The 20177-nt window shown below is 44.1% G+C and overlaps 1 protein-coding gene across 1 annotated transcript in view; it reads left to right on the top strand.

Moving 5' to 3' along the window:
- Positions 1–20177, top strand: part of LOC122803898 (protein SIX6OS1-like) — a 2044062-nt gene that overhangs the window by 1160158 nt on the left and 863727 nt on the right. The window lies entirely within an intron of this gene.

The following is a 20177-nucleotide window of genomic DNA, read 5'->3' as shown; positions in this document are numbered from 1 at the left end:
CATGGTTTTCTTCAGAGGGAAGCATATAGTAGAATTTGGAAGAGTCACTGAAGGAGTGGGTGTCCTCCACCAAATTGGGGGATAGGCCACTATGCAAGACAAACAAGCTGGCCCACTTATACCATTTGACTGTCACTGCAGTGCTGATGAACTGACTAGGATTTCCTAGGCAGGGATGAAGCACTCTGGCCTTGCCTTAGAATTCTAGGATACCTCTATCACAGAACCAGTGGGCTGACTAGATGCAGGTAGAGGGGTCATTGGGTTGAGTGCTGCAGAGGTGGGGGATAAAATAAAGCTACCTGATCACAGGAATTTCCATTCAAAGGGACTGGCCACTTTGAGAATAAGCTTTTAACAGCAAGACCTTTTGACTGCATTTTCTTAAATAATTTTAAAGTTAAATTCAGGTGAAAAGTATGTTTATTAAAGATCATTTAAGGCTAGGCAGAGATGTACCCTTCTGGGAAAAACCTGCCACTATTTCATTTTCTGTGGAAAAAAATGTGCTTTTTCAGTGAAAAAATATATGATCTGAAGTTGTCTTCATTTGCTCTTCAACCTGTGGGTACGTGGATCCGGGACAGATCCAACTCTGCCACCTTTCCATAATTTGATCTGAACTCCAAGCTCTTCCCCTACCCATAATGCCCCAGTCTCCCTCCTCCCTTCAGATCTCATTTGCTGCGCTATCATAAGCATTGTGATCCGCTGCTCTGAGCTTCCTTTGGGTAAGTGACTGAATTTTTTTGTGAATTTCTATCTTCCTTTTACTTAAATTTCTCTTTTCTATCCTTTCTACTTCCCTACCCTTGCGCTGTTAGTCTGTAAAAAAAAAAAAAAAAAAAAAAACTCTTCTTGCTCTTCTATCTGAAGTGTGTGTGTGTGTGTGTGTTGTTCTGGTTGGGCCTCTTTGCTGCAACTATGTTAGAGAACTCCAAACCAGGCTTTAGAAAGTGCATGGAGTGTGGCCATAAGCTCTCCCCAGCTGATGGGCCACACTGTATGTGTGGTATGCTTAGGGGTTTCCAAGCTTGAGTCCTCCTGTTCCATCTGCACAGGCTTCAACCCCTACGCATTGATGGACAGGAGGAACAAGATAATTTTGAAAGGCCTTCTCACCCCTCCTACCACCGGGGCCCAGACCTCCTCAACCCTGACTCCTTCTTCTGCTTCGTATGTCTCCACCCTGGCCTGTGGGACTCAACCTCCTGCCAAGAGGTCCAGGGACAAGCATAAATACAGGGACAGGCCGAGGAAGCGAACCCCTGATCGCTTGGCCTCTGCTGGTCCACCAGCCAAGGTCTGCTCAACCCCACAACAAGAGTCTCCCGGCTCCATTCCCCTTGCTTCTCCTCGGAGCCGAAGGAGCTTCGGATCCATTCGCCATCCTCGACTTCACCTCACTGACCCTCCAGGCCAATATCAGTAACCTCTACATCCTGATCCACCCACAGCCTTTCCGAAGAGTAGGTGGACAGGATGCTGCAGAAATTTATTCACACTCAGATACAGATGGGAGTCTTGCCTGCCTCCTGTCCGTCTGGAGCAGGGGGCATGCTTTCTATGTTCCTACAGGTTACTCCTTCTCCACTCCGACTCCCAGTTTCGGATCCGAGGACTTTCGGCATCGAGGGGTTGGTGCCGCCAGTACCTTGTACCGTCACACCAGCCATTACCTTGAGTAGGTCAGATCCATCAAACTCAGATCTGTCCGGATCTTGGAGCCGTAGCCTCTGCACTGGATCTGAGGGGATGGTGTCGGCTCCAAGGCTTTCGGAGCAGAGACTTCCAATCAGTGTCTCGGTGCCTAGAGGTTCGGCTCTGACTCTCCCGTTGATCTAGAGGGTGGTGGACCTGTCTGTGCTTCCTTCTCAGACAGTTCGCTCTCCTTCTGCCTTTGATGTGGTGAAGAGGGTTCTCTCAATACCATTGAGACTCTTGACTACCTCGTCTTCGGAATCTGCCCTGGTTCCCTCTGTTTCTAGTATGGATTCCGCCATCGTGCTACCTCAGTGACAGCCTGCTGCCTCTCTGCCCCAGGGAGCTCCCATGTGGGAGCAGCCAGATGTTTTCGCGTCCTCCCCAGAAACTCCCCCTGAGGAGGTACATCGAAAACATACATGCAGAAGGAGGTACATTGACTCTCCACTTTAGTCCCTCATGGAGGACACCTATTTGGAGGAAGGGGAGGGTTCACCCTGGTCACCCCCATCCTTTGGAGACATCATGGGGATCCTTTGTCACCGAGAGGGATGTTCTGGCCTGAAACCCTACTGGAGGCATTTGGCGCAGGACCCTCTACATCCGTGTCCCCTCCCGCAGATCCATTGGTGGATCTAATTTCATTTTGGGCATGGAAGGAACCAGACACGATGAAGCCAATCCCCAGATGCCCCAACAAGATATTGAGTGCTCCCTCAGATAGGACCCACTGGACCAAGGTATCCCCCGTAGATGCTATGGTAGTGGTAGCGGTCACTAAGAAGGAGCTTGCATAGGAGAGCTCCACGGTTCATGCGCCAAACTGAGAGGCCGGGACAATGGATCGCTTTGCGAAGCGGGCGTATGCTTCAGCCGCATTTTCAGTACGTGTGCTGAATTATATGGCGCACATAATTAGACTCCAGCGAGACCTAGTCAAGGAGATTGCTGGCTCTACCCCAGGGTCCATGACAGCGGAGGACCAGAAGGTTTTCTCTTCTCGCATGGCCACCCTGACGTTGATCGCTAACACCTTTATGCGGCTTCTCTCTCGTGCCACTGAGGGTGCCGCTAGAGCTGCCAGGATAGACATTGCCATCAGGTGTCACATCTGGCTCCGATTCTGTGCATTCTCGGAACCCTTTAAGGCATCCTTTACTAATGCCCCATATGATGGTTCCACCCTCTTTGAAAAGTTGGTACATGACACTCTTGTCCAGAGCAAGAAGGATGGGAAGACTCTGTCTGCCATCGGCATCCGCTTCTCCACCCCCCAACGAACCTTTTCAAGGAATCAGCGGGTGACAAAGAAGATATGGTTCTGAAAGTCTCAGAGTTACTTCCAGGATGCTTAGGACTCACCTTCCCCTAGAGGCAAAGAGGGATTCAATAGACGCCATCCCAAAGGCAGAGGGGGGTCTGAGGAATCAGGGGTCTCGAGAGCCTTTCTTGGACAGACTCGCGCAGCAGCCCTGAAAGTTTTCCCAGCTTATCAGCTCTGGAGGCAGTCAGGGGACACCTCTCTCTACACATAACAACCTGGGAGTCTATCACAGATAATCGTTGGGTGTAGCAGATCATATCCAGAGGATATTCTATCCCTTTCAATCAGTCACCTCTTCCACCCAAGCACCTCCCGGATGTTCCACCCATGCAAAGGGAGGAAGCAGTGCTGGAAATTGCAAAGTTGCTAGAAAAGCGCGTCATCCAACCTTCTTCCCCCAGACCAGACCACCTTAGGCATTTATTCCAGATTTGTTTTGGTACCAAAAAAGACGGGGGACTTAAGACCCATTCTGAATCTCTCCATTCTGAATCTGTCAGTTGCCAAGACAAAATTCCAGATGCTCACTCTTCAGCCTATCCTGCCTTTTCTGCTGGAGAGCGATTGGATTTGCTCATTTGACCTTCAGGATGCGTGCTACCACATCAAAATGGACAGGCGCTGTCAAAGGTTTCTCTGCTTCCGGATGGGGGCCAGTCATTACCAGTTCAGAGAGCTCCCCTTTGGTCTCACCACAGCCCCCAGGGTGTTCACCAAAGTGATGACAGTTGTAGCAGGTGACCTGAGACTACAGGGATTCCAGGTCTTCCCCTACATGGACGACTGGCTCCTAGCTGCCCCTTCCAGGCATCAACTCTGCCAAGCAAGGGATTCCCTACTTCACTTAGTCCACCAGATGGGCAGAACCATAAGTCTCAACAAATCTTTACTGGCCCTGTTCAAGTGCTAGATTTCATCGGAACTTGATTGGACATGATTCAAACCAAGGTCTTCCTAACCTCAGAGATAATCCTGTCTCTGAAACTACATGTCCGCTGTATCCTTCAAGTGCAGTCGCTAATGACGGAATTGGTATTATGGGTGTTAGGGTCCATGGCGGCCGCAATCACTGTCTTACCCATGGCTCGACTACACATGCGGGTACTTCAGTGGACCCTTACGTTTCAGTGGTCCATGCTAGATCTTCTGTTGTCTCACCCTATTCGAGTATCTCGGGCGTGCAGGGACTCTCTTCTGTGGTGGATTCATTCCCCAGATATTCTCTGGGGTCGTCACTTTCTTTTGCCTTTCCTTTTGGCCACAGTGATCACAGACGCCTCCTTTCTAGGGTGGGGGGGGGGTCACAGCTTGGGAAGAACAGTCCAAGGTAGGTGGTCCCCCTACAAGACTGAATTGCATATCAACATCCTGGAGATGAGGACGGTGCTCCTAGAGTTCCAAGCTCCCCATGCCCATCTTCCTCTAGAGACGATTGCTATCCAGACAGACAATATGTCAGTGGTCTGGTTCATCAACACACAGGGGGGAACCAGGTCTTATCCCCTGTGTCGAGAGTGTAGGAGTGGGCAATCTCCACTGGCCATTTTCTGGTGGCAATGCACATTCCGGAAAGGTCCAGCATTCTAGCTGACAGGCTCAGCAGGTCTATCCTGATGCCTTACGAGTGGTCTCTGAATCCTTCAGTAGCGAAACAGATATTTCTCAAGTGGGGACAGCCTTGATGCAATCTCTTCGTCTCTCCTTCCAACACGAAGTGAGCGAGTTTTTCGCTCTGAACCCTCCTCAGGGGGATGCCCCCAGAGATGCTCTGGTTTATGCTTGGCCCTCCGGTCTTCTGTATGCATATCCTCCTCTGCCCCTAATATCAAAAGTTCTTCAGAAAGCTCGCAGGCTGGGGAGCTCTGTCATCCTCATTGCCCCATTCTGACCTCTGCGAGTATGGTTCCCCTCTCTGTGGTCTCATGTTGTGTGTCCGCCTTGGATGTTAGATCCGATTCCAGATCTCATATCTCATCCCTCAATGATTCCCCATGCAGACCTGGTCAGTCTGAAGCTCACTACTTGGATGCTGCAATTCCCATGATAGTCAGGACTCCCAGGTTATCCTCGCCATTCAAAAGAATTTTGGTGGCGTCTCATAAATCTTCTACTAGGAAGGTTTATTCCAGCAAGTGGAAACATTTTTCTATTTGGGCCTCTCAACATGACCTAGACCCCTTCACTGCTCCGGTTCAGGTGGTTTTAGAATTTTAAGCAAGTAGTTTTCAGTAAGGTGCCAGTTCTTCTACGGGCAAGGTCCAACTGGCAGCTATATCTAACTTTCATGTAGACGACAATATGGCTTCTCTAGCTTCTTCTAAGCTTTGTATAGCTTTTTTGAAAGGCACCTTCTTACTTCGGCCACTGGTTAAGGACCCAACACCTCCCTGGGATCTCACACTAGTTCTGCAAGCTTTGGCCTCGTCCCCCTTTGAGCCTACAGCCACAGTGGACTTAACAGTTTCTGTCCTGGAAGACGGCTTTTTTGATTGCTATTACATCTGCCAAAAGGGTCATGGAGCTTCAAGCATTGTCGGTCAAGCATCCCTATTTGATATTTCATAAAGACAGGGTGTCATTACGTACTAATCCATCCTTTCTTCTTAACGTAGCTTCAGAAGTCAATATTAATCAAGTGATTAATCTCCTGTTTTTTTTTCCAAATTTTCAAAATAAGGGAGAGTACAAACTCCACTTGTTGGATGTGCACAGACTCATGTGTTACGTGATTTTGACCGCTTTAATAGGTTTTAGTAGAAGCAAAGAAATCCTTGACTTGCCTGTAGTGTTTCATTTTGCCGGGTAAGATACTAAGTTTCCCTTTCATGTAAAGTCACACTTGTACAATGACCAAACCATGTCCCTTGCTGCTCCTTGAAGGAGAGCCCCATCCTGCTTGTACAGAGAATTCCAGATGTGCCACAAAGGTTCGCAGAGATAGAACACTTCAGGGTTCTGGTTAAACATTTCACCGAAAAAAGGCGAGCCCGACCTGCACGTCGCAAAAATAAAAATATTCGTCTTTTGTTTTGTCTTTCCCATCTTAGATAGCAGCGATGAGGGGTGGACTGAAAAACACTGTGGGATGCAACCAAAGTGGTGGAGAAGCAGGGCCGTGCATGTCAAGCTCAGCACCAACAGCAAACTGGGCTTTTTAAAAATGCAATACATTTTTCTGTTCATCTTGACATTTTATGCATAATGTAAAATAAAAGTGCTCATCCCAGCTCGTAGTACACTTGAATTGAATTTTATCTGTTCTATCTTTTGATAACAAGGCCTGTAATTCCCTTCAGGCATTAACAAGCGCTCTGGATTTTCGTTACAGCTGGCTCTGACGGTTGTTCCTTTTGTTTGACATTTTTTTTTCTGTTTTTGTTGTTTTCTATAGACTCTTTTATGGTGCAGTTGTTTCAAGCACAAAGATAGTTATTGTATTAAGTTTACATACCAGAGCAATGTGACTGACAGGTACAGACTCTGGGCTCCCTGAGCTGTCTGCACTTAGGGATCCTCTTTCCATAGGTCATGAGCCTTATTGTGAGGTATTGCTGTGCAAAAGTAAGTGATGTTCGCTGCGGCAAAGGATGAAAAGTTTGTAATGGTTTATTTTACAAAAAATGCACTAAACCTTCAGGCAGAATGTATCGATATATTTTTTAGTGTCCCTTATATATTGCCTGTCTTGCGTCTTTGCTTTTGGACACTTAACTTTAATTATAATTCTAGTATCTGAAATACCTTCTTACTATTACGCAAATAAGTTAGTGGAATGAGTAAGATTAGTTTGCGGGGGCAGGAATTGTTGAACATGTTCATGAACGGGTTTTAATCTCGATTGTGTAGCTGTTGGTATATTTGCACATAAAGAATTTAGTGGCGCAATCCGTCTGTCAGCTTGAGCTGTTGTATCTATTTTAAATATTTTTCCCACCTTGGACTTAAAGCGGGGAGAGTTTTTTTTTTTTTCTCCTCCTCTCTTTCTTATTTGTGAGCATTGACATAGATATGTTTCATGAGGGGGAGTGGCTACATAGTTCACACACAAAGGATTCAAATGGAATTAATGAGTAGCACTTGAGGATTCAAACAAGAAGCCTGAAAAGGACTGAGATGGACCTTTGTTTCCCTTACTTAGTTAATAAATTATAATAAAATGTCTGTGCATATGTCATGAACTGTACTTAAGTAATACCCAAAACTTCAAAACACAAACATCACAGATGGGTATAAGCAAAGATGTTGTGTATTAATTTGTGTTATGGTGCACATTTGATTCTTTTTATTCCAAGTATTTTATAGTTTTCATTTTTAGTGAAGAAATAATTCAGACATGCACTTCAGCTAGAATTGATGTCTAAGGTCATCTGGCATTCAAAGAATCATAGGAACAAAGCCCACCTTAGGTATTCATTTCTTGTATACTCTGGAATTACATTTCAGATAGCTATATTTTCCAAGAAATTTGCACATTTGTTCTTAAATGTGAAAACAGTCCATCTGTTTCCCTCTGAATTGATTGACTGAAGCTTTAACATGAGTCTCCAAATATCACCAAGGGAAACAATCAAAAGTACGAAGAGTTCAAAAAGTATTTTATTGAAGGAGGTGAAAAATAGGTATATAATCGTAGACCTGTGAGAAGTTGAAGTATCAAGCAAATTCTGTTAAACTAAACTAACAAGTGTAAAAAGAAATATTATATTACACTCCATGCTTGCCATGAGCATACATATGTACAATAATAAATGGTATGAGATGGAGTAACGGGATACGGCCTTTAGTTGGTCTGCATAAGACCTGTGTCTTACACTTTGTATTTTTTTAATGAGAAACCTCTGGGGCTGCTGTGATTGGTGTAAGTACCTGGTTAGGTACATGCAGAAGACAGCACTGTGCTCAATTATGGGCTTGATGAGAGCCAAGTACAATTGCACTGTGGCTTCCTTTGATTTTGATGCCTTGCCTTTACTTATAAATTGAGCCACACAAAAGGATTTCCTCACTACCGTAGCTACTTGGTGGTCAAAGTTTAGGTTACTAGCTATCCGTGTTCCTAGGTCCCCTCACCACAAAGTCTACTTTTAAGGGTGCACTATCAGTCTTGTAATTTGCAGGGATATTTGATTTACTGAAGGATATGATTACACATATTTTAACATTTTGACTCAAATCATGGTTTTGGCACCAGTCATTTGTAATTTTTATGGCCTGCTTGTACGATGTCAACATCATTTGGTGATTCAGTGATTGCTCCGACCTTACACTTGTTGGCTAATTTGCTGAGCCTGAGGACCCCAACATTGGCCTTCACTTCAGAAAACTATATACCAAACAGGTGAGGTCCCAACACTGAGGCCTGTGGGACATTGCTAGTAAAAGGTATCTTATTGAAGGTGGATTCACCTATCCAGACAACATGTGTCCTGTTATTGAGCCAGTTTGTTATCTGTCTGATGATGGAGAGGTTCATACTGGTCCTCCTGAATAATATCAACTGAAACAGTCTTCTCTACTGAGTAATGCTGGGAATGTTACTGAAGGGTAGTTTGGGGAAATATTTAATTCAGGTGCTTGTGCATACATCAACATTTTATTGAAGGGGTCGCTTGGGTGAATGCTTCATTCTGATGATTGCATAATAGGAAATGCTACTGAAGGTTAATTTGGGTAAATGTTTCATTTTGGTGATTATGCATACCTCAACGTTTTACTGAAGGGATCAGTTGGGTGAATGTTTCATTTTGGTGCATGTGTATACCTGGACATATTAATGAAGATGTTGCTTGGGGAAGTAAGTCATTTGTGTATCAGGGAAGTGCTTCGGCATACATGGTCAGACTGTCATAACATGTTTGAGTGGGATGAAAGGCTGAGTGAGATATATTATATTGTTTTGTGGCATAGTTCACCCACATATTTTGGACAATATTGCTGCCTTTTTCACTGCTAGAGTGATGGTTAGGTGAGATAAAATGATTTACTACTTTTGTAGTAATCCTTAATGGATCAACCAGGTAATTTACATACATACATTTACATATTTCTGACTGTCATTTCTGTTTATGATTATAGTCAATGTTTGGCTCAGTGAAATAAATGATGTAATGTGATCCTATCTCGCCTACATTCAATACTGATGGGCTCGGAGCCGAGAATTGGCTCCGACTCGGCCGTTATAACTAGCACGAAGTCTCTCATTGGCTGGGCCAACCCCCTATCCCAGGATGCACTACGCCCAAACCCCCAGATCTCGTTTGCCGCTCCTGGAGTATCGCCGTGGTCTCAAATTGGCTGTGGCTAAGTACCCTACTTTTTTGATCTTGTTCTTTATTGCGTTTCTCTGTTGGAGAAATTTCCTCAAAAGTTATTTTTATAGCTACTTGTTGTTGTTCGGTAATTGTGTGTGACTGGGTTTGTGCTTTTTTGTGTAGTGATCCTTTATTTGGCGGGCTAGGCCCGTTTAAGTTAGAGGGCCTTTGCCCTATCCGGTGTCCCGGCGTTTAAGTTAGAGCCTTTCCCCTTTTTACCTCCTAGTGTGTTGGACCTCGATGATGCAGAGGGGTCCCCTAAGTCATCCTCGGATGATGTCTCGTTCTCCGATATCCTGGAGATCTTGAGACAGCGAGGCGACTGGCCATCCAAAAACCCTTCTGAGGAGGAGTCGGTCTTCCTCAAGGCCTTCGGAGCTCAGCCCTCCGCCTCTTGGGTGTCTCCACCGTTAGATGAATCGCTGGATCTTATTTGTCGAAGGGTGTGGGAACACCCTGACTCTGTGGAGCCAGTCCCTAACCGCCCCAATAAATTCTTATCAGCACCACCGGGCAAGGAATTTTTGACCAAGGGAGTACCTGTGGATGCCATGGTGGTGGCGTCTGCCACCCAGCAGGATGTGGCAGAGGCTTCTTCCATCCATCCTCCTAATAAGGAGTCTAGGAGCATGGATAGGTATGGGAAGTGTACCCTGACTTCAGCGACCCTTACCTTACGGTCGCTGAATTATTTGTGTCATTTTACGCGGCTCCAAAGGGATCTCATAAAGGAGTTGGGAGATACCCTGGTGGGTAACGTGCCTGAGGCGTTGGCTCAGTCTGTTAATGCCCAGCTGTCTACCATTTCTTCCATTGTCAACTCGTCCATGAGGCTCATATCTTATGCAGCCTAAGGGGCGGGTAGAGCAGCGAGTTCAGGTGTGGCCCTCAGGAGGCAAGCCTGGATGCGCTTGTGTCATTTTGCGGAGGCTTTCAAGTCTTCTTTCACAGATGCCCCATTTGACGGGTCCTCCCTTTTTGGACCCAAGGTGAAGGACACCCTCACTAGATGTGAGCAGGAGGGTAACACTTTGTCTGCCGTTGGGGCCCGTTTTTCTCCTCCCACTAGGCCTTATCCCAAGGCTCAGAGGGGAGGGGGATGTGGTTCAGGAAATCTCAAAAGTCTTCCCCTGCCCATCAGAGTGAACCCCCCTCCAGAGGCAGAGGAGGGGGAAATTACTCTGGAAGACGTCACCCCAGAGGCGGCGGAGGCCCCCGCAACACAGGAGACTGCGAATCCTTTTGTGGTTCCTCCTCCCAGCATCCCTGAGGGATTACCCGACTGTGCGTCTCCGGAGCCAGTCGGGGGTCGCTTTTCGAAGCATCTTCAGGCCTGGGAGTCCATCACTCAGGACCGATGGGTGCTTCGAATCATCACCGGAGGTTATACCATTCCCTTTATCCGTTCTCCCCTGCCTTCAAAAAGAATCCCGGACGTTCCACCCAGTCAGCGGGATCAAGCAGCACTAGAAACTTCAAAGCTGCTAAGAAAAGGAACCATCCAACCAGTCCCCGCAGACCAGATCGGATCAGGAACTTACTCAAAATTATTTTTGGTGCCGAAAAGAACAGGGGACTTGAGACCCATTCTGGATCTCAGCCATCTAAACCGCTTTGTAAAAAAGTCCAAGTTCCAAATGGTCACGTTACAATCCATTCTCCCCTTGCTGGAGGAAGGAGTATGATTGTGCTCCATAGACCTCAAGGATGCCTATTATCACATCAAGATAAACGAGGCCTCCAGGCATCATTTACGCTTCCGGCTGGGGGCCAGTCATTTTCAATTCCGAGCCCTGCCCTTTGGTCTTACCACAGCCCCCAGGGTGTTCACCAAGTGTTTGGCAGTGGTGACAGCTCACCTGAGATGTCTAGGATTCCAGGTGTTTCCTTATCTGGATGACTGGCTCCTCACCGCCCCCACCAGGCATCTACTTCTTCTAGCCATGAGAACTACCTTCAAATTGGGACATTTGTTACAAATTACCTTCAATTGGGCAAAATCTGTATTACTGCCATCACAGCGTGTTGCATTTATTGGCGCAGAGCTAGACTCTGTAGAGATGCAAGCATTCCTACCCATAGACAGAATAAAAGTGTTGCAGGCTCAAGTCCTAGCCTTGCTGCCCCTAGGAAAGGCCCAAGCCAGGACGGTTCTGCAGTTATTAGGAATGATGGCAGCTACCATCCTTTTAGTCCCTCTTGCGAGGTTACACATGAGAATACTTCAATGGCTACTTTCGACCCAGTGGTCATATCAGGATCTGCCCTTGTCCCATCCTATTTTCTTAACGGAGACATGCCGACAAGATCTTCATTGGTGGCTTCTCCCCTCCAGTCTGAATCAAGGAAGATCATTCATTCCTCCGTCGCCCGTTGCCACGGTAACCACGGACGCCTCCCAGATAGGGTGGGGGGGACATTACCTGGGCAGGACGGTTCAAGGTACGTGGCAAAATCACGAGACTCACTTGCATATCAATGTTCTGGAGATGAGGGCGGTGCTTCTAGCGTTGCAGGCACTCCACAGCTTTCTTCCCCAGGGGACTATTGCAATTCTCTCCGACAACATGTCGGTTGTCTGGTATCTGAACAAACAAGGGGGAACCAAGTCTTACCCCCTTTGCAGGGAAGCCATGAGAGTGTGGAACTGGGCGATTGCTTCCCAACATTTTCTAGTGGCAACGCACATTCCGGGGAAGTCCAACGTGATAGCAGACAGGCTGAGCAGAGCAATTCTGATGCCTCACGAGTGGTCCCTGAACGACCGAGTGGCGAATCAGATATTCTCTAGGTGGGGTCTTCCTTGCTGCAACCTCTTTGCCAGTCCTCTCAATGCGAAGTGCAGCAATTATTTCACTCTGATCCCTCCTCAGGGGGAGTCACCCAGGGATGCTCTAGTCCACGGTTGGCCCTCCGGTCTGCTCTACGCCTTCCCTCCGATCCCCCTCTTGCGAAGGGTGATCCAGAAGGCAATCTGCATGGGAAGCAACATGATTTTGATCACACCACACTGGCCCCATCAAGTTTGGTTCCCCTTCCTTCGGAAATGTGCAGTGGATGGTCTTTGGATTCTGGACCCAGCTGCAGACCTTTTGACCCATCAGTTGGGACAGCTCCATCCATCCCTCCGAACTCTCAGACTCGCTGCTTGGCTACTCCACTTCCCTCCTTAGTCAGACAGCATACCCTAACCCCGGAAGTAGGACAGATTCTGGCCTCTTCTCACAAGTCTTCTACTAGGAAGATTTACTCTAGTAAGTGGAAGAGATTTGCTGTTTGGGCCGAGCAGCGTCATCTTGACCCCCTCACAGCCCCACTGTCAGTGGTGCTAGACTTCTTGGCGACCCTTTTCAGACAAGGGTCCGCTGTCTCTGCTATTAAAGTTCAGTTGGCAGCGATCTCCAATTATCACGTTGCTCATGAGCCTTCCCTCATGGGTCATAAATTGTGCAAAACCTTTCTGAAAGGAGCCTGGTTAATTCGCCCCCCGGTCTCGCAACCCATTCTACCTTGGGATTTAAATATGGTACTCGGAACTTTGACGTCCCCTCCCTTCGTGCCTGCAGCCTCTTGCGAATTAAAATTCTTATCATGGAAGACTGCATTTTTCGAAGCCATTACTTCAGCCAGAAGGGTATCGGAGCTCCAAGCCCTTCCTGTTAAACCTCCTTATTTGATTTTTCACAAGGACAGAGTATCTCTAAGGCTGAATCCTTCCTTTCTCCCCAAAGTGTCTTCTGCCTTTTGTCTCCAACAGTCTGTTGAGCTACCAGTCTTTTTTCCACAATTCTCCAATAAAGCGGAATACAGATTTCACCAGCTGGATGTGCATAGACAGTTGAGGTTTTACTTGAATAGGACACAACAGGAGAGGAAATCAGACCAGTTGTTTGTGTCCTTTTCGGACAACAGACTTGGTATGGCAGTAACTAAGGCTACTATCGCTAAGTGGATCAGGGATTGCATCTCATTCATTTATGCATCGACCGGTAGGAATCTTCCTTTTCCAGTGAAGGAGCGTTCTACCAGAGCTATGGCGACTTCTGTGGCCTTTCATGCTAGGCTTTCCATGGATGAGATATGTGCAACGGCTACTTGGACTTCTCCACATACCTTTGTTTCTCATTGCAAATTGGACGTGGTATCTAGAGGTCGGGCTTCCTTTGGTTCCACAGTGCTCAGGAGTGTTTTCCTGTGAGCCTCCCAGGATTTAGGTGCTTGGGATGCTGTCCCATCAGTATTGAATGTAGGCGAGATAGGATCACATTACATCTTTTAGTTATGTACTTACCATAACGATAGATGTATGTGATCCATCTACATTCTGTCTCCGCCTCCTTCCCCCTACCTGTTGGATTTGGAGGAGACAACTATTGTTAGTTTTCTAGGATATTATTTTTTCTCTCCTCTCACAGGTGTTTCCTTGTGTTTCTGCTGATTGGGCAATGTGTTGGGGGCAAACTAGATCTGGGGGTTTGGGCGTAGTGCATCCTGGGATAGGGGGTTGGCCCAGCCAATGAGAGACTTCATGCTAGTTATAACGGCCGAGTCAGAGCCGATTCTCGGCTCCGAGCCCATCAGTATTGAATGTAGGTGAGATGGATCACATACATCTATCGTTATGGTAAGTACATAACTAAAAGTTTTACTTGCACAAAAGTACCAGCATGGAGAACCATATATGCTGGGCAATATTCCTGGCTCTGTCAGTCATGTGTGGAATTTAGGTGGGAGGAAGGGTATATATAAGTGTTATACTATTTTTACTGAATCACTCTTGTCTTCTCCTAACAGATGATACTGAGTCTGTGTTATATAACAGCTGCACAACGTAATATAATGAATGCCTACTTGACAGGTTTTGTGCAGCAATTATCACCTGTGTCTGAATGTACAGAACCTGGCAGTAATGAAATGCAGGTCATTATCACATTAACAATAAGTACAATTAAAATACAGCACTGAGTCATTCTGACTTGTCAGGTAAAACTGTCAGCAGCTGCCACTGTTATTCAGTGATGTCTGATGATGGAGGGGTTCATACTGGTCCTCCTGAATAATATCAACTGAAACAGTCTTCTCTACTGAATAATGCTGGGAATGTTACTGAAGGGTAGTTTGGGGAAATACTTCATTCAGGTGCTTGTGCATACATCAACATTTTATTGAAGGGGTCACTTGGGTGAAAGCTTCATTCTGCTGATTGCATAATAGGAAATGCTACTGAAGGGTAATTTGGGTAAATGTTTAATTTTGGTGATTATGCATACCTCAATGTTTTACTGAAGGGATAAGTTGGGTGAGTGTTTCATTTTGGTGCATGTGTATACCTGGACATATTAATGAAGATGTTGCTTGGGGAAATAAGTCATTTGTGTATCAGGGAAATGCTTCGGCAAACATGGTCAGACTGTCATAACATGTTTGGGTGGGATGAAAGGCTGAGTGAGATATATTATATTGTTTTTTGGCATAGTTCACCCACAAATTTTGGACAATATTGCTGCCTTTTTCACTGCTAGAGGGATGGTTAGGTGAGATAAAATGATTTACTACTTTTGTAGTATTCCTTAATGGATCAACCAGGTAATTTACATACATACATTTACATATTTCTGACTGTCATTTCTGTTTATGATTATAGTCAGTGTTTGGCTCAGTGAAATAAATGTTTTATTTGCACAAACGTACCAGCATGGAGAATCATATATGCTGGGCAATATTCCTGGCTCTGTCAGTCATGTGTGGAATTTAGGTGGGCGGAAGGGTATATATAAGTGTTATACTAATTTTACTGAATCACTCTGGTCTTCTCCTAACAGATGATACTGAGTCTGTGTTATATAACAGCTGCACGACGTAATATAATGAATGCCTACTTGAACAACTGTTTCAGAAGAGTGCTACACGTACAGTTGAATTTGTCAGTAACCATCCTGCAATAAAGAAAAGACTATGGTGTAGGTAAACCGGTCCTCCAAAAAATAAATCATACAGTAGCACAGTCAAAGGAGGCAGTGTAACACAGCAGTAAAATTCAAGAATTTAATCCCAGAACAAACAGTAGAACAATCAGTAAGCGCTTTCGCAGCAACAGCTGCTTCATCAGACAAATAAAGATCCAAACTGTAGTACTTTTAAACAGCAGAGCAGCCAATTAGCATGCAAAAACAATTAGGAATTAACAAGAGCCCTTAAAGCCACACCAAAAAATGCAGCTTAAAGCTCATTGTATAAATGCAAAAACATTTCATTCATAAAAACATATAAAGCATTTCATTCAACAGCCAAACCATCCTGCAATACTTCTTTTTTCTTCTTCTTTTTTATTCTTCTTTTATCAGGCATGTGTAGAGTATAAATGACAGGAAGGGCTTAGTAATACAGAACTTGATCCCTTAGGTCCATTGCTGAATGGACACATGTAAAGAGAAAAGGTATAGGTAAGGAAGACTGCTAACACTGAAGGAGGTTGTGAGTCTGTAGTGGTATCAGCTGTCTGAGTGTGTAGCCAGCACAGGTATCGGACAGATCAGATGGCCTTGCATGCCACTAAAGTCCCATGCCTGTCCTGGGTTCATTAGTGGAGTGGCGGTCCTTACCATTCTTTTTATCTTTACATGTACCCATTCAGCAATATGTTGGCTACATCAAGAATGTGTATATTTACAATGATATCTGTCTACATGGTAAAACATCTGGGTCTGAATGCTGTACACATGTACAGATATCCATTTGTTTAGGACTTTTTCTCAGATTTTGGTAAATAACTTTGCAAGGGAGCATCTGAATGTGGTAAGTAATACCTCGTTTTGAAGACAGTATTCATAGTTCCAACATTGTAAAAGAACTGTGCCTTTATGTTGTACACATGTACAGATATCAAAGTTTGTTTCGGACTTATGGTTATTGAAATTAAGATTTTTTTTCATATTTCGGTAAATGACTTTGAAAGGGAGCATCTGTACGTGCTAAGTAATACTTCATTTTGAAGACATTGTTCATAGTTCCAGCATGGTAAAAGACCTCTCCCTGTATGTTGTACACATGTATATATATATCAAAGTTTGTTTCGGACTTAGGTTAGGGAAATTATGATTTTTTTCATATTTTGGTAAAAACTTTGCAAGGGAGCATCTGAATGTGTTAAGTAATACCTCATTTTTAAAGACAGTATTGATAGTTCCAACATGGTAAAATAACTCTCCCTGTATGTTGTACGCATGTACAGATATCAAAGTTTGTTTCGGACTTAGGTTATGGAAATTATGATTTGTTTCATATTTTGGTAAATAACTTTGCAAGGGAGCATCTGAATGTGCTAAGTAATACCTCATTTTGAAGACTGTATTCATAGTTCCACCATGGTAAAAGAACTGTCCCTGTATGTTGTACACATGTACAGATATCAAAGTTTGTTTTGGACTTAGGTTATGGAAATTATGATTTTTTTCATATTTTGGTAAATAACTTTGCAAGGGAGCATCTGAATGTGCTAAGTAATACCTCATTTTGAAGACCGTATTGCTGGTTCCAGCATGGTAAAAGAATTGTGCCTTTATGTTGTACACATGTGCAGATAAAGTTTGTTTTGGAGTTAGGTTATGGAAATTATGATTTTTTTCATATTTTGGTAAATAACTTTACAAGGGAGCATGTCAGTGTGACAAGTAATACCTCATTTTAAAAACAGTGTTACTCCTTGCAACATGGTAAAATAACTGTCTGTGCACTATACACATGTACAGATATCACAGTTTGTTTAATCTTGTAGGATTATGAAAATTATACATTCTAATACTTTTCATTGTTATGCCCATATCTTTGCAAGGGAGCATGGTGATCACACAAATGATGCATTATTTTGAAGCTGACATTGAGACACACAACTTATACACTGATATGGAGGCTCTGTCTGTTACAGGTGATGAGATATTATGCTTTATCAATTATGAGAAATATATTAATCATATTTCTGTGAATATCTCCATAAAGGAACATCACACAGTAATGGTTAAGGTATCATTTTAAAGCTGATTTTCATACTAACAAGTGAAATACAAATTGTATGGGTCTACATGGTACATTGACCAAGATATTGTGCTTTGCTTTTCCAAAAAGGTAAAAAATATGCACTGTATCAACATTCCTTGCCAAATATTTAATAATGACTTTGATATGCACTATCAACATTTACACTGTTGCAAATGTCAGTGTCTGCTGAACAACTTACGCATTAACATTTTTAGTCTAGCTGTTATAGTTAAAGAGTTATGAACATTTGTTTTCTATATGGTATTACAAATGGATTTTCTGAAAATGAGCTCAGGCTGCACTGTTGTTCTTATGGTGGAGTTAAGCAGGCAGCTTTTTCTGAGCTGCTCAGGAGTGAATGAGTTAAGTGACTTGCTAAGAATTGCACAGTAGACAAACGGAGGCTAGGCACTGAAGATGTTTAGGCAGCCTAGGTAATGGGAGTGAAAATGGTGCAGGATCATTAACACAAGCCACTCAAACTGTATGTGAAATGTATTTTATGTGTAATTATCCCTAGAAAAATGGTAGGGACATAGTATATATTTTCAGGGATCTTACACATACAAGTTTATCCACTATAGAGTACAACGCCCCATTTGGCATGTACCTCGCAACACACCTACAACAACCAGAAAGGCCACAGAAATACCTCACTAAGAGGATTACCAGCCTCAAACATATACCATACGCAGACCGTCTCAAGAAACTCCAGCTCTACTCTGTTGCATATCGCCTACTCATAGGCGACCTCTGCCTAACATACAAAGCCATGTCAAACCCAGATTTGGTGTACATGCTACACTTAAAGAAATCCCAATCTCTCCGAGCCACACACTTCAGGGACCTAAACTTTGTCACCACAATAAACAGAACATGCTGGAGGGATTGATTCCTGTCCCAGAGACTTTCTATGCTATGGAACAAAACTATCCATTCATGTCAAACAAAGCTATTTGCCCTCTTTAAAAAAAATCGTGACAATTGGATGGGAAATAGGAAATTCACACCTCTGTGGCTCTGCTCAACAGGGGCACAGGAAAATAAATTATTGGGTGGCGAAAGCCAGGGAACTTTTTTGGCTAGGCTTATGTAGGCCCTAGGGCTGATAGCCTAGTACCTACCTATGAACTGCTGTGACATAATAAAATAACTTGCCCTAAAGCTTGTTTGCTTGTACGCAAAAAGTGGGATTGCCTGAAAACCGTTAGCTAAATCTAGATTAGCTTTATACACTTTATTTGGGAGATTATCTAGTGTTGCTTGGGGATGTAGAGTTTGTACAGCGACCGCCGCTGTGTATTTATTAATGTGCCGAAAATCTACAGTCAAACTCACTGACACATCCCCTTTTACAACCATCCTAATGGGTGAATTATAGGGAGAGGGCTCTTCCTGTAGGATGCCTTGTTGTAATTGTGAAAGGATGGCCTACCTCAAATACAATTTTCAAAAACCATCAAGCATCTTAGCGCACTCACCCTTTCGTGCCTAGTATTGACGTCCACCCTCTTGACATGAGGAACAGTAAAAGAATCCTATCTTGCTGTTGGTGGGTGGCTTAGTTATATAATTTCATCCGCAATTGAGATTGGAGAACCTACAGTTGTATATGTGTGTTATGAGTCAGACATTTATGTGTAATGCGCCTCCCTGAATCAGTACCGGATGCCTGCTAGCGTCAGGCCCCCGGATTTGATTCAGAGATCCTTTTTCTAACACACTGCATTGCCCGACATTACTGAAGATAGCACTTAACCTTGCAGATTAAGGTAGCTCAGCAGGGGCAGCAAAACTGTCTTAAGTTTAGTAGAAATCATTCATTCTTTCATTCATAAACACTGAATGAAAGAATGAATGAAATGTGCTTGTTGCGGTATTTATCAGCATTTGAAGCACGGAGCTTCTCTAGCCTCGTTGGCGTGGACCTAGTTACTTGATACTTCCCATTTTAAGCTGAATTCCATTTATGTGACAAAATAAGCAAGCAATGTTGATGGGAAGTCTGTCTAGGGGTTTGGTGGCTTTTCAAAGAAGCTAACAAGATGAAGAAATGATGTATCCTTGACATAATTGAACTGTGAAAGGGCTAGACTCTACAGGGCTTGTATCTCCATTTTGATTAGTTCTACAGTAATAATTTCATGGCTTTACAGATGAGGCTAGTGAGACTGATGGATGTGGGACAGCAGAGGGACCACATTTATGGAAAGGGCCAACTGTAGATTTCCTCTGTTCTTCAGATACAAATGTAGAGTGTAAGATGTAAATATTTTGTGTGAAAATGTCTATGAGACGTTTGGCTAGATTATGCTATCAGCAAGCAGCCAGGTATGTTGACTGGCCCTCATGGAGATATTTTTTGTTGTTTGTTTGGACAAGCAGGGTGAAACTTAGCCAATATTAATGATGGGGGTGGGAGTTTTACCTGACATGGTATGGAAAGAAACCAAGGGTGTAGTAGGTAAAGTAAAATCTGAGAGGAATTACTATTCAAGATGTTAGCTGTGGATTCTGGGACAGGGTGAATGGTACTTTTTGCAGTGAATTCAGAACATGGCAGGTATTATTGTGGATAGCCTCCAATACTAGGGACAGCCATGACGGCATTTTTAGCTGAAAACTCAGGTTAGCAGTTTTTATGTTAATACATGGATTTGTGCTTCCTGGCATGATCAGTGAGATCTGCCTCCAGTTACAGTATATGAATGCATCTCTCCAAGAAGGATTTTGTATTGGATAATAATTGTCAGTAAACGTATGCTATATTGCTTCAGGATGGCTAGAGAGGTCAGACTGGCAAG

The sequence above is a fragment of the Protopterus annectens genome, chromosome 6.part0, assembly GCF_019279795.1.
Source record: "Protopterus annectens isolate FY-2018-M chromosome 6.part0, PAN1.0, whole genome shotgun sequence".
In the NCBI taxonomy this organism is placed as follows: Eukaryota; Metazoa; Chordata; order Ceratodontiformes; family Protopteridae; genus Protopterus; species Protopterus annectens.
Note: the sequence above shows the minus strand (reverse complement) of the source record. Positions and strands in the feature narration are given on the sequence as shown.